Here is a 15,671-nt window from a genome sequence, read left to right as displayed (position 1 = left end):
CAGCCAAGGCGTTGAGGGTGTCCGGTTTGGTGGCCTCAGTATTGCTTCTCAGCTTTTTGCAGATGACGTGGTGCTGTTGGCTTCATCAAGCCGTGATCTTCAACTCTCACTGGAGCGGTTCGCAGCCGAGTGTGAAGCGGTTGGGATGAGAATCAGCACCTCCAAATCTGAGACCATGGTCCTCAGTCGGAAAAGGGTGGAGTGCCCTCTCCAGGTTGGGGATGAGATCCTCCCTAAGTGGAGGATTCAAGTATCTCGGGGTCTCGTTCACGAGTGAGGGTACGATGGAACGGGAGATCAACAGGCGGATCGGTGCAGCGTCTGCAGTGATGCGGACGCTGTATCGGTCCATCGTGGTGAAGGAGGAGCTGAGCCAAAAGGCAAAGCTCTCATCCACCAGGACCACCTGCTACCACCTCTACCAATACCATCATCACTGTGGACCAGATGGACCAGGTCTCTCCAAGACTCCATCGGGTTTGTGGTGCTGAATTACAAGACCTTCTTAGTCAGGTATTCAACCTCAGTCTGTGGTTTGGGAAGAGCCATTGTGGAAGACCTCCGGCATCATCCCTGTGCCGAAGAAGGGACGCCCTATTGAGCTCAATGACTACCGACCGGCCGCTCTTACTTCCCACGTGGTGAAGACCCTGGAGGGACTGGTCCTGGAGCTCATGTGTCCCCAGATGCAGGGTGCAAAGGACCCACTCTAGTTTGCCCACCAGGCCCTGATTGGGTTTAATGATGTCGTCCTTTATCTCCTTCACAGTGCGAGAGTGCACTGACTCAAACCTGGACTCAAACCTGGACCTTCTTGCTGTGAGGCAACAGTGCTATCCACGAGCCTTCTTTCAAATCCACATGGATCTGCAGCATATGGATGAAAGAGCTGCATGTGAGCTCAGGAGCCACAAGTTGCCAATCCCTGGTTTTTGTTTTACTTGTGGCAGTCAGTTTTGTATTGTTTCAAATGTTGAATACCAATAAACATTTGCAGTTGAAGAAAATAAAGTCTTGACAATATGTCTGGACAGCATGATGACAATGTTGGAAAAGGCAAACCAGACATGAAAGAACATGTTCGAAATAAAGCATTCATTCATTCATTCATTCAACTTGAAAGCAATAGTCTAGATTAAAGCCAGTCAGTCTTTAAAACAGTCTTTAAAACAGTCCATACAGTCCACGGACTGACACCTTTGGAAAATTATCCAGATAATGTTGGGAAAAGATGGCAAACAAAAAACTCCAGTACGTGAACCAGTGACAATCAGGACAGATCAAAATGACACTTCAGAGACAGATGTTGAAAGGTGTGCCAAAAATTCCACACAACTACACATATGTGATACACACACACACATACATAAGTGTGTGCATATGTATGTGTGTGTGTGTGTATGTACATATAAAAAAATAATTGTGGTTGTTCCTCCATTAGTTGGATTGTTAGTTAGTACAACACACAACCATAACACAGTAGATGAAAACAAGAGATGAGACCAGAGGCCTGTACCATAAAGCTGGATTAACCTAGCCGGGCTTCCTCTTACTTATCTGGCTTCACTTACCCAGACATCCGCCCTCCGGATTTTCGGTACCATAAAGCTGGCCATCAACTCACTAATTCAATTCAGGCATGTCCACTCTAGATCTGTACGCGCTCACATAAAAAGGGTGGAGTTTGCTGCATGTGACCAATCGCAAACATGCAACAAACCGGCACGAGCCGCATATTTCACAGAGGAGCAAACAATAATAATTAATAAATACGAGCAATACAAATCAATAATCCAAGCAAAAAGCAACACAGTTGCAGCTGTCAAACGGTGCAAGGGTCGCTGGCAAAACATCGCTCACTGTGTCAATGCGGAAGTTAGTGCCATTATATTACTTGTTTGTGATAGAAGAGTTTCAGCTAAAATGAAAGGAAAGGTGTACAAAACTGTGGTGAGACCAGCGATGTTGTTTGGTCTAGAGACAGTGTCACTGAGGAAAAGACAGGAGACAGAGCTGGAGGTAGCAGAGATGAAGATGCTGAGGTTCTCTCTGGGAGTGACCAGGATGGATAGGATCAGGAATGAGTACATCAGAGGGACAGCACATGTTAGAGGTTCTGGAGATAAAGTCAGAGAGGCCAGACTGAGATGGTTTGGACATGTCCAGAGGAGAGATAGTGAATATATTGGTAGAAGGATGCTGAGTTTTGAACTGCCAGGCAGGAGGCCTAGAGGAAGACCAAAGAGAAGGTTTAATGAAGGAGGACATGAAGGTAGTTGGTGTGAGAGAAGAGGATGCAGAAGACAGGGTTAGATGGAGGCAATTGATTTGGTGTGGTGACCCCTGAAGGGAAAAGCCGAAAGGAAAAGAAGAAGTTAATATTACTTCCCCGCTGTGATTGCACTTGTATATCTGACTACAGTAACATGTGTATGTTCCATAAATGTATGTGTGTACCACATTTTTCGTTATGGCATGTGATCGTAGCCCCCGTGACTTTATGAACAGCTCTACATACTGTGTTCTTCCCGAGGTTTTCAGCATCGCTAACAGAAGACATAAAAGTACCTATGAATGAATCAATAAGTCCATGATTTACTTAAACAAATCATTGATTAATGGCATTTTATCTGTGGCTTGCTTGTAACCCGTCCAACGAGGGATTTCAGGACATCATAATAATTACGAACATCACTATGAAATATATTAACTGGCCAAAAACCTCAGTGCAATGCACACTGTGTGGGACTGTCAGCGCGTGGTTGGGGTGCGTTCCATTCCTGATGTGAGGCTCCAGCAGCTGACAGATGTAATGTAACCCCTCCCCCCAAAATCTCTACCTTTCTACAGTCATTGTTCAGGCAATCCCACCGGATTACAGCCATCTCTAAATATTCTCTTGCGCCTGAGGGCTCTTCGCATAAGCTGTGCACCAAGATCCACCGGGTTCTCATAAAACGGACAGCCAATTTTCCAAGAGAACTGATTGGTCAGTAGGTGGGACTGTTATACCTGCTGAGCTCTGATTGGTCAGTAGGTGGGGCTGTTATACCTGCTGAGCTCCTTTCCTGAACTTATCCTGCTCCGGAGCAGGTTAGCCGTTCAGCATAGGTTACCGCGACAACGTAGCCTGATAGAAAGTCAGCCACCTTTATGGTACCGAAAAGCCAGGGTAAAACCTGAAGTTATCTCGCTAAACTGTAATCCAGCTTTATGGTACAGGCCTGAGGTTAAACAAAGACCAAAAAACACACACACAAGAAGCCCCCCATCCTGTTCACTTAAACCAGTCACCAAAAAGTAACTTATTTAAGGAATACTGAGTTGGTAGTTCTGCCATGTGCTGGCAACAAGTCTGGGGCGTCCCCCGCCTAATGCCTGTAAGTCTGCGGGAATAGGCTCCAGAGGACCCGCAGAGAACCTACGCAGACACTGGGAGAACATGCAAACTCCGCACAGAGTGGGATGCGCACCAGATCTTGCTGTTCGGAAACAGCGCTAGCCACTGCACCATCATGCCGCCCCACTATAAACATATGAACATAAAAACACGATGAAAATATGAACACTATGAACATCATGAACATAAAAACACTGACTATATCAACACCATGAACACTATGAACACCATGATTTACTGATTAATAGATTGATACATTGATGAATAATTTTGTTGAAAGTGTTTTTAAATTACAGGTGGCCCTAATAACATTACATTCAAATTAAAAATGTTTTTTTTTTTGACAGTGGAAGGATTCCTGACAAAACAAGGGGACTGCAAAGGGAGAAAAAAGGGAAAACCATTGTAATTGGTGTGGTCTCAGTCTTATTTCTGGTGGCTGTTGCTTTACTGATTCAAATGCGGTTAATCAATAGACAGTGGAGTGCAGAGATATTCAGCATTGGAGACCATAAAATACTTATCGAAGAGGAAAATAGGGTCCTCAACATGACTCTGAAAAGATTGCTGGACTACCTTGAAAAGGCGACAAATGACATAATTAATTTGGAACAACAAAAGGCGGCCCTCGAACGAACTCTGAACATGTCACAGGAGAACGTGATGACAATATCTGAAGAGGTAAACCAGTGTCGCCAGCAGTTGCAAGGGAATGTGAGGGAGTTGTCCAATGCTCGAAAGAACATAACTCAATTACAACAGGAAAAGGCATCCCTCAAATGGAATCTGAAAGAGTCACAGGAGAACATGACAACAATGTCTGAAAAGGTAAACCAGTATAGCCAGCAGCTGAACAAGTTACAGGAGAACATGACGACAATATTTGAAGAAGCAAACCAGTGCAGCCAGCAGCTGCAAGGGAATGTGACGGAGTTGTCAAATGCTCAAAACAACATAACTCAACTGGAACAGGAAACGGCAGGCCTTCAACAGAATCTGAAAGAGTCACAGGAGAACATAACGGCAATGTCTGTAAAGGCAAACCGGGATAGCCAGCAGCTGAATAAGTTACAGGAGAACATACCGTCAATATCTGAAGAGGCAAACCAGTGTAGCCAGCAGCTGCAAGGGAATGTGACAGAGTTGTCCAATGCTCGAGACAACATAACTCATTTGGAACAGGAAAAGGCAGGTCTTAAATGGAATCTGGAAGAGTCACAGGAGGACATGACTACAGTGTCTGAAAAGGCAAACCAGTATAGCCAGCAGCTGAACAAGTTAAAGCAGAACCTGACAACAATATCTGAAGAGGCAAACCAGTGTAGGCAGGAGTTGCACGGGAATGTCACGGAGTTGTCCAGTGCTCGAAAAAACATAACTCATTTGGAACAGGAAAACACAAGCCTTAAACTGAATCTGAAAGAGTCACAGGAGAACACAACAATAATGTCTGAAAAAGCAAACCAGTATAGCCAGCAGCTACACAAGTTAGAGGAGAACATGACAACAATATATGACGAGGCAAACCAGTGTAGCCAGCAGCTGCAAGGCAATGTGACAGAGTTGTCCAATGCTCGAAAGAACATAATTGAATTGGAACAGGAAAAGGGATTCCTGAAATGGAATCTGAAAGAGTCACAGGAGAACATGACAACAATGTCTGAAAATGTACACCAGTATAGCCAGCAGCTGAACAAGTTACAGGAGAACATGACGACAATATTTGAAGAGGCAAACCAGTGTAGCCAGCAGCTGCAAGGGGATGTGACAGAGTTGTCTAATGTTCGAGACAACATAACTCATTTGGAACAGGAAAAGGCATCCCTCAAATGGAATCTGAAAGAGACACAGGAAAACATGACAACAATGTCTGAAAAGGCAAACCAGTGTAGCCAGCAGCTAAACAAGTTACAGGAGAACATGACAATAATATCTGAAAAGGCAAACCAGTGTAGCCAGCAGCTGCAAAGGAATGTGACGGAGTTGTTTAATGCTCGAGACAACATAACTCGTTTGGAACAGGAAAACACTGGCCTTAAATGCAATCTGAAAGAGTCACAGGAGAAAATAACAAGAATATTTGAAGGGGCAAAAGAGTGTAGCCAGCAGTTGCAAGGGAATGTGACGGAGTTGTTTAATGCTCGAGACAACATAACTCATTTGAAACAGGAAAAGATAGACCTTAAATGCAATATGAAAGAGACACAGGAGAACATGACCAAAATGTCTGAAAAGGCAAACCAGTATAGTCAGCAGCTATACAAGTTACAGGAGAACATGACGACTAAATCTGAAAAGGCAAACCAGTGTAGCCAGCAGCTGCAAGGGAATGTGACTGAGCTGTCCAATGCACTAAAGAACATAACTCATTTGAAACAGAAAAAAGCGGACCTTGAACGGACTCTGAAAGAGTCACAGGAGAACATGACTACATTGTCTGAAAAGGCAAACCAGTATAGCCAGCAGCTGACAAAATTACAGGACAACTTGACGATAATATCTGAAGAGGCAAACCAGTGTAGCCAGCAGCTGCAAGGGAATGTGACGGAGTTTTCCAATGCTCAAAACAACATAACTCATCTGGAACAGGAAAAGGCAGGTCTTAAACACAATCTGAAAGAGTCACAGGAAAACATGACAACAATGACTGAAAAGGCAAACCAGTATAGCCAGCAGCTGAACAAGTTACAGGAGAACGTGACGAGAATATCTGAAAAGGCAAACCAGTGTAGCCAGGAGCTGCAAGGGAATGTAACAGAGTTGTCCATTGGTCAACAAACCATAACTCATTTGGAACAGGAAAAGGCAGGTCTTAAACACAATCTGAAAGAGTCACAGGAAAACATGACAACAATGTCTGAAAAGGCAAACCAGTATAGCCAGCAGCTATACAAGTTACAGGAGAACATAACGATAATATTTGAAAAGGCAAAACAGTGTAACCAGCAGCTGCAAGGGAATGTAACGGAGTTGTTCAATGCTAGAAAGAACATAACTCTTTTGGAACAGGAAAAGGCAGAACTTCAATGGAATCTGAAAGAGTCACTGGAGAACATGACTACATTGTCTCAAAAGGCAAATCAGTATAGCCAGCAGCTGCAAGGGAATGTGACGGAGTTGTCCAGTGCTCGAGACAACATAACTCAACTGGAACACGAAAAGGCAGCCCTTGTACGGAATCTGAAAGAGTCACAGGAGAACATGACAACAATGTCTGAAAAGGCAAATCAGTATAGCCAGCAGCTGAATAAATTACAGGAGAACATGACAACAATATCTGAAGAGGCAAACAAGTGTAGCCAGCTGCTGCAAGGGAATGTGACGGAGTTGTACAATGTGCAAAACAACATAACTCATTTGGAACAAGAAAAGGCAGGCCTTAAACAGAATCTGAAAGAGTCACAGGAGAACATGACAACAATGTCTGAAAAAGCAAACCAGTATAGCCAGCAGCTGAACAAGTTACAGGAGAACACGACAACAATATCTAAAGAGGCAAACCAGTGTAGCCAGCGGCTGCAAGGGAATGTGACGGAGTTGTCCAATGCTCGAGACAACATAACTCATTTGAAACAGGAAAAGGCAGGCCTTGAATGGAATCTGAAAGAGTCACAGGAGAACATATTGACAATGTTTGTAAAGGCAAACCAGTATAGCCAGCAGCTGAACAAGTTACAGGAGAACATGACGACAATATCTGAAGAGGCAAACCAGTGTAGCCAGCAGCTGCAAGGGAATGTGACGGAGTTGTCCAATGCTCGAGACAACATAACTCATTTGAAACAGGAAAAGGCAGGCCTTGAATGGAGTCTGAAAGAGTCACAGGAGAACATATTGACAATGTTTGTAAAGGCAAACCAGTATAGCCAGCAGCTGAACAAGTTACAGGAAAACATGACGACAATATCTGAAAAGGCAAACCAGTGCAGCCAGCAGCTGAAAGGGAATGTGACGGAGTTGTCCAAGGCTCAAGACAACATAACTCATTTGGAACAGGAAAAAGCGGACCTTAAACGGAATCTGAAAGAGTCACAGGAGAGCATGACTACAATGTCTGAAAAGGCAAACCTGTATAGCCAGCAGCTGACAAAATTACAGGACAACTTGACGATAATATCTGAAGAGAAAAACCAGTGTAGCCAGCAATTGCAAGAGTTGGCCGATGCTCCAAAGAACATAATTAATTTGGAACAGGAAAAGAAACACCTTCAACTGGAAAACGAACGACTGAGGTCAATTCTAAAATTCCCCCATTTCCATGACATCTCCAAAGAATTTTGTAGTGAGGCAACACTCCAGTGCTCACACTGCCCAGAAAAGTGGACTGAGTATGATTCCCGCTGTTTCCATATGTTTGATGACAACAAGAGATGGGAAGATTCACGTTTGATATGCAATGAATTTGGTGGCGACTTAGCTATTGTTTTACGTCTTCTAGATCAGGAATTCTTTACAAATATGACTTTAAAATTGTTGGAAAAGAATCCCGACATCACAGGAGTATGGATTGGCCTGTTTGATTTTGAAGAGGAGGACTCCTTCACCTGGGTTAATGGGGAAAAACTCACAGAAGAGAATTCATTCTGGAACGGAGTACCAAACAACTTTCGTCCTAGTTATGATGATAGACAAGAGGGTCAGGACTGTGTTGTCATTGTCCCCCCCAAAGTTCAAGAGAATTGGCTGAAAAATTGGGATGACCTAATTTGTGGGGCACCTCGGCCCTTCATTTGTGAAACGAAGGCTATAATTTGAACAAACCTTGATGTTCTTTGGAAGAATTTAAACATGGTTATGCTCTAGGTCAGGGGTCACCAATTGGCGGACCGGGTTCCGGATCCGGACCGTGTGATGGTTCTGTCCAGACCCGTGACCACTCCATGATAAATTAACAAGAACAAATTTTCTTGGAGAATTTGTTGAGACGATCGCGGCTACAGATGGCGGGCGCTGCTCCTCCAGTTAATACGGCAATAGCTGCACTCAGTTCAGCCAATCAAATTGTTTGTGTACCTGCTTACCGCTACAGCAGAGCACAGAGGAAGGGAGACGGTGAGGACAGAGTAGCTCCAAACAAAGGGAAGTTAATGAGGATAACCGCTGGTTAACAATGAACGGACGAAGAAATTTATGTTTATTCTTCAGTCAGGCTGTTCAAAACCATTTTACCTCATATAGTCTGAACAACCCATTAACTAAACATTGTAATGTGAAGCGCCACAACAACACAAAGCACAGAGCTTCTGAGCAAAGTTATCCCCTGAAGTCGAGCTGAGGGCAAAATGACTAAACAAAATACAAACGAATGTTCAAAAAATGTATAGTGGGTTTTGGGGCAACATAAAAAATCTTTCACTGATGGGACAGTTGTGAAGGAGTGCTAAAAAGCTGTTGTTGAGACATTATCTGGAGGAAAACAGAAAGATGAGATGTGTGGAAAAATCAGTCAAATCCCCATGTCAACAGCAACCAGAAAATCAGAAATATTAACAGCTTGATGCAGCTGTTCAGAGAGCACCATGCATAGGTGGCACTCGGCAAGGCACTGGGTGTTGCTGGGTGTTACACCACTAACACTCACAAGAGGAGGGGACATTCATTGATCTTCTGCCGCTTCATCCGCTGTAGCGGGTCACGGGGAGCTGGAGCCTGACTCAGCTGGCATGGGGCGTGAGGCGGGGGACACTCCGGGTGCGACACCAGTGCACTGCGGAGCCACACACAAAGACGGACATCCACGCACACACACACTCACTCCTACGGGCAATTCGGGACCGGCCAATCAACCTGAAGCGCATGCTTTTGGAGGTGGGAGAAAGCCGGAGAGAACCCACTCAGACTTGTTGAGAGCATGCAAACTCCGCACAGAGCGTGTTGTGAGGCGACAGCGCTACCCACTGCGCCCCCGTGCCACCCAGGAGGGGACATATATGCAGCAATAGAAGAGAAGCTGATAAAGAGGGGCATAGATCTGAAGCGGGGAGTTTCTGTCCCCACAGATGGGGACATGGTGGGAAAAGAGAGGGGGGCTGTGCCCTGGTACCATTCCCAGCCACTGTCTCATCCATCAGACTGTAAACTGTGCCACTCCATGGGAACAGTTCCTTAGACTAATGAGCACAGTGATGAAAGTCATCCACTTCCTGAGGACATCCTCATCCATCCAGCATTGCTTCGTGAGAGGATTTCTGGAAGCTGTTGAGGCAAAAGCCATTGACCTGCACAACAACGTGAGGTGTCTGAGTAAAGGCAATGCACAGGAGCGTTTCTGGTCTATTTGAAAAGAAATAGCAGCTTTTTAGTTGGGCAAGAGACAGAGCAACACAGTTTTCACTCTTTTGGAAGATGAGTACAGTACAGGATGAGTATGGCTGCCTTTTTGTTTGACATTACATCACATCTCAGTGAGATCAAAGCTTCAAAACTGCAAGGCCAGAATAATTCAGCTTCTAAACTTCAATAAAAGGTTCAACAGCCTCGGCCTTAGGCAGCAGCTCCTCTTGCTAATCCAGAATCCAAGTACTGTTCTAGACTCACCAATGAACAGCTACATGTCTGCTTGAGAATGAGTCCATTCCAGCCAAGATTTAAATGACTGTCGCTGCATTCTCATGCCCCTTTCTCTCATGAAGAAAGTTCTTTTTCCATTTCCCCCCTGAAAGAGCCACTTTTCATTTATACTTTCTGAAGATGTGAATGTTTTTTACTTGAAGTGTAGGTCTTCAGTTCTTTAGGCTGCAACCTCTTTTATTTACGGGAAAAAAGGGTTCAGCTCTGTTTGCACTTTATTTTTAATTCTGAGATTTGTGTGTGTGTTCTTCAATCTTACATAAAGGCTTTAAATTTATTTGTCTGCGTCTACTTTTATTTATGGTCAAAGAGCTAGTTGTGCACTCAGTTAAATAACATCCTGCATTGAAAATTGATAATAACTGGAAACGTGGACATAGGGGCCATCTATAAGACACAAACTGGACTTGGGTTCGGACCTTTCGCTGAGAGGAAATTTTAATAACTGGACCTCCGCGACTTTTAATTGAATATTCCTACTTTAGGTTATATCTGGGATGAGGGCTAATATCTGGAATTGCAGAAAATTGATTTAATGATGTTATTGCTGCAACGATAAGGGAAGGATCGGTTGAAACAACAATGGGCCACATTGAGTACCGAAATTCACTGTAAGAACGAGTTGAAAACATTTTTTGTCTGAATGAGAGAGGTGTTTGTTGATTCTGGGGGATGAGAATTTCACAAGCCAAATGGTTTCTACTCATCAGCCCTTTCTTTGTTGTAATAACGTGTGGAAAAAAATCTAAATAAACTGAACTAAGAAAACTTTGATCAAACTCAATTTTTTTTAACAATTGTACATAACATGAAATTGCTCAAGTGCTTAAAATACAAAAATCATAAATAGAAAAAAAAATACAACACAAAAAGATAAAAATGTGCAAATCCGTGGTGCAGTGGCGTTGGGCCCGGAGTTTTACCGCTTCACGCCCTAAGCCAGCTGAGATAGGCTCCAGCTTCCCATGATCTGCGACAGCGGACAACAGTGGTAGAAAATGAATGAATAAAAAATGTCCAAATGTAAGTTTATCTTCCACTAAACTGCAGAGGATACTTTTGGTTTAATCGCATCTAGAGATGCGTTGTTTCTTATGGCTGCTAAGCTCTGTTTGGTGCCAGTGACGTACGACGCCCAAGTGACCACTGAATGTAGAGGCTGCTGCGGCGCAGATTTTAAGCTTTTTTTGACCAAATGGATGATGCTACTCATATAAAATGTATTTTTTCTTCTAATTTTCATAATGATGAATAACATATGTCACTTAAAATTAACTTTACTGTCCCTTTGATTAGGGCCCCCACATCTTCTCCAAGGTGATCAACAAGACATCTGATGGCAACTTCTCTAGTCTTCTCAATGGGAATTTCACATGCACGCTCAGGAGCCACAGGTTCCTGATCCCTGGTCTTGGTCTTACTTGTGGCGGTCAGTTTTGGAATATTTCAAATGTTGAATACTAATAAACATTTGCGGAAGAAGAAATAGAGGCTTAACAATATATCTGGACAGCATGAAGACAATGTTGGAAAAGGCAAACCAGACATGAAAGAACTTGAAAGCAAGAGTGTAGATTAAAGCCAGTCAGCCTTTAACACAGTCTTTAAAACAGTCCATACAGTCCACGGACTGACACTTTTGGAAAATTATCCAGATCATGTTGGAAGAAGATGACAAAAAAAGAAAATCCAGTACGTGATCCACTGAATACCAGCGCAGATCAAAGTGACAGTGGAGAGACAGATGACGAAAGGTGTGCCATAAAATTCCACACAACTATACATATGTGATACACACAGACACACACACACACAGACACAGACAAACACACACAAACATACACACACACGTGTGCATATGTATATGTATGTGTGTATATATATATATATATATATATATATATATATATATATACACACAAACACCAGCCACTTTATTAGGTACACCTGTCCAACTGCTCGTTAACACTTAATTTCTAATCAGCCAATCACATGGCGGCAACTCAGTGCATTTAGGCATGTAGACATGGTCAAGACAATCTCCTGCAGTTCAAACCGAGCATCAGTATGGGGAAGAAAGGTGATTTGAGTGACTTTGAACGCGGCGTGGTTGTTGGTGCCAGAGGGGATGGTCTGAGTATTTCAGAAACTGCTGATCTACTGGGATTTTCACGCGCAACCATCTCTAGGGTTTACAGAGAATGGTCCGAAAAAGAAAAAATATCCAGTGAGCGGCAGTTCTGTGGGCGGAAATGCCTTGTTGATGCCAGAGGTCAGAGGAGAATGGCCAGACTGGTTCGAGCTGATAGAAAGGCAACAGTGACTCAAATAACCACCCGTTACAACCAAGGTAGGCAGAAGAGCATCTCTGAACGCACAGTACGTCCAACTTTGAGGCAGATGGGCTACAGCAGCAGAAGACCACGCCGGGTGCCACTCCTTTCAGCTAAGAACAGGAACCTGAGGCTACAATTTGCACAAGCTCATCGAAACCAGACGTTGCCTGGTCTGATGAGTCTCGATTTGTGCTGCGACATTCGGATGGTAGGGTCAGAATGTGGCGTCAACAACATGAAAGCATGGATCCATCCTGCCTTGTATCAACGGTTCAGGCTGCTGGTGGTGGTGTAGTGGTGTGGGGAATATTTTCTTGGCACTCTTTGGGCCCCTTGGTACCAATTGAGCATCGTTGCAACGCCACAGCCTATCTGAGTATTGTTGCTGACCATGTCCATCCCTTTATGACCACAATGTACCCAACTTCTGATGGCTACTTTCAGCAGGATAATGCGCCATGTCATAAAGCTGGAATAATCTCAGACTGGTTTCTTGAACATGACAATGAGTTCGCTGTACTCAAATGGCCTCCACAGTCACCAGATCTCAATCCAATAGAGCATCTTTGGGATGTGGTGGAACGGGAGATTCGTATCATGGATGTGCAGCCGACAAATCTGCACCAACTGTGTGATGCTATCATGTCAATATGGACCAAACTCTCTGAGGGATGCTTCCAGCATCTTGATGAATGTATGCCACAAAGAATTGAGGCAGTTCTGAAGGCAAAAGGGGGTCCAACCCGTTACTAGCATGGTGTACCTAATAAAGTGGGTATATATATATATATATATGCTTATAAAAAATAACTAATTGTTCCTCCACTAGTTGGTTTGTTAGTTAGTACAACACACAACCATAACACAGTAGATAAAAACAAGAGACGAGACCAGGTTTGGGTTAACACTAACAAAAAATGGATGGATAGATAGATAGATAGATAGATAGATAGATAGATATCTATCTATCTATCTATCTATATCTAGATAGACAAACAGACAATTACAGTTGGCCCTAATAACTTTACATTCTCATTCAAAATTATTTTTTCTTGTCAGTGGAGGGATTCCCGACAAAACAAGGGGACTGCTATGGAAGACACTAGGGACAACCATTGTCGTTGGTGTGGTTTCAGTATTATTTCTGGTGGCAGTCACTTTACTGATTGGAATGTGGTCAACCAATAAACATTTGAGTGCAGAGTTATCCACCAGTCAGGACCATAACATGCTTGAGGAAGGAATAAATAGGTACCTTTACCTGACTCTTAAAAGAGGGCTGGACAGCCTTGAAAAGGCTCAAAATGACATAATTAATTTGGAACAGCGAAAGGCAGACCTCAAACTGAATCTGAAAGAGTCACAGGACAATGTGACGACAATGTCTCAAGAGGCAAACCAGTGTAGCCAGGAGCTGGAAGGGAATGTGACAGAGTTGTCCAATGTTCAACACAACATAACTCATTTGGAACAGGAAAAGGCAGGCCTTAAACAGAATCTGAAAGAGTCACAGGAGAGCATGACAACAATATCTGAAAAAGTATACCAGTACAACCAGCTGCTGAACAAGTTACAGGAGAACCTAATGACAATATCTGAAGAGGTAACCCACTGCAGCCAGGAGCTGAAAGGCAATGTGACAGAGCTGTTGAAGGTTCAACACAACATGATTCAATTGGAACAGGAAAAGGCAGGCCTTGAACAGAATTTGAAAGAGTCACAGGAGAACATGACGAAAATGTCTGAAAAGGTAAACCAGTATAGCCAGCAACTGAACAAGTTACAGGAGAACATAACGACAATATCTGAAGAGGCAAACCAGTGTAGCCAGCAGCTGCAAGGGAATGTGACTGAGTTGTCCAATGCTCAAAAGAACATAACTCAATTGAAACAGGAAAAAGCGGACCTTAAACGGAATCTGAAAGAGTCACTGGAGAACATTACTGCATTGTCTGAAAAGGCAAACCACTATAGCCAGCAGCTGCCAAAATTACAGGAAAACTTGACGACAATATCTGAAGAGGCAAACCAGTGTAGCCAGCAGCTGAAAGGGATTGTGATGGAGTTATCCAATGCTCGAAAGAACATAACTCATATGGAACAGAAAAAGGCAGACCTTAAACGGAATCTGAAAGAGTCACAGGAGAACATAACGAGAATGTCTGAAAAGGCAAACCAGTATTGCCAGCAGCTGAACAGGTTACAGGAGAACATGACGACAACATCTGAAGAGGCAAACCAGTGTAGCCAGGAGCTGCAACGCAATGTGACAGAGTTGTTGAAGGTTAAACATAACATAACTCATTTGGAGCAGGAAAAGGCGGGTCTTAAACTGCATATGAAAGACTCACAAGACAACATTACTACACTGTCTGAAAAGTCATACCAGTATAGCCAGCAGCTGACCAAGTTACAGGAAAATTTGACGACAATATCTGAAAAGGCAAACCAGTGTAGCCAGCAGCTGCACGAGATTGTGACAGAGTTGTCCAATGCTCGACACAACATAACTCATTTGGAACAGGAAAAGGCAGGTCTTGAATGGAATCTGAAAGAGTCACAGAAGAACATGTCTAAAATGTCCGAAAAGGCAAACCAGTGTAGCCAGCAGCTGATCAAGGTACAGGTCAACTTGACGACAATTTCTGCAGAGGCAAACCAGTGTAGCCACCAGTTGAAAGGGAATGTGACGGAGTTGTCCAATGCTCGACACAACATAACTCATATGGAACAGGAAAAGGCACTCCTCAAATGGAATCTGAAAGTGTCACAGGAGAACATGACAACAATATCTGAAGAGGTAAACCAGTGTAGTCAGCAGCTGAAAGAGACTGTGACGGAGTTGTCCAATGCTCGACACAACATAACTCATCTGGAAGAAGAAAAGGCAGGCCTTAAACAGAATCTGAATGAGTCACACGAGAACATGACAACAATGTCTGAAAAAGTAAACCAGTATAGCCAGCAGCTGAACAAGTTACAGGACAACCTAACGGAAATATCTGAAGAGGTAAACCACTGCAGCCAGGAGCTGCAAGGCAATGTGACAGAGTTGTTGAAGGTTCAACACAACATATCTCAATTGGAACAGGAAAAGGCAGGCCTTGAACGAAATCTGAATGAGTCACAGGAGAACATGACGACAATGTCTGTAAAGACAAACCAGTATAGCCAGCAACTTAACAAGTTACAGGAGAACATGACAACAATATCTGAAAAGGCAAACCAGTGTAGCCAGCAGCTGCAAGGTAATGTGTCTGAGTTGTCCAATGCTCGAAAGAACATAACTCATTTGGAACAAGAAAAAGCGGACCTTAAAAGGAATCTGAAAGAGTCACTGGAGAACATTACTACATCGTCTGAAA

Source organism: Antennarius striatus, chromosome 15 (assembly GCF_040054535.1).
Source record: "Antennarius striatus isolate MH-2024 chromosome 15, ASM4005453v1, whole genome shotgun sequence".
NCBI lineage: Eukaryota > Metazoa > Chordata > Actinopteri > Lophiiformes > Antennariidae > Antennarius > Antennarius striatus.
Note: the sequence above shows the minus strand (reverse complement) of the source record.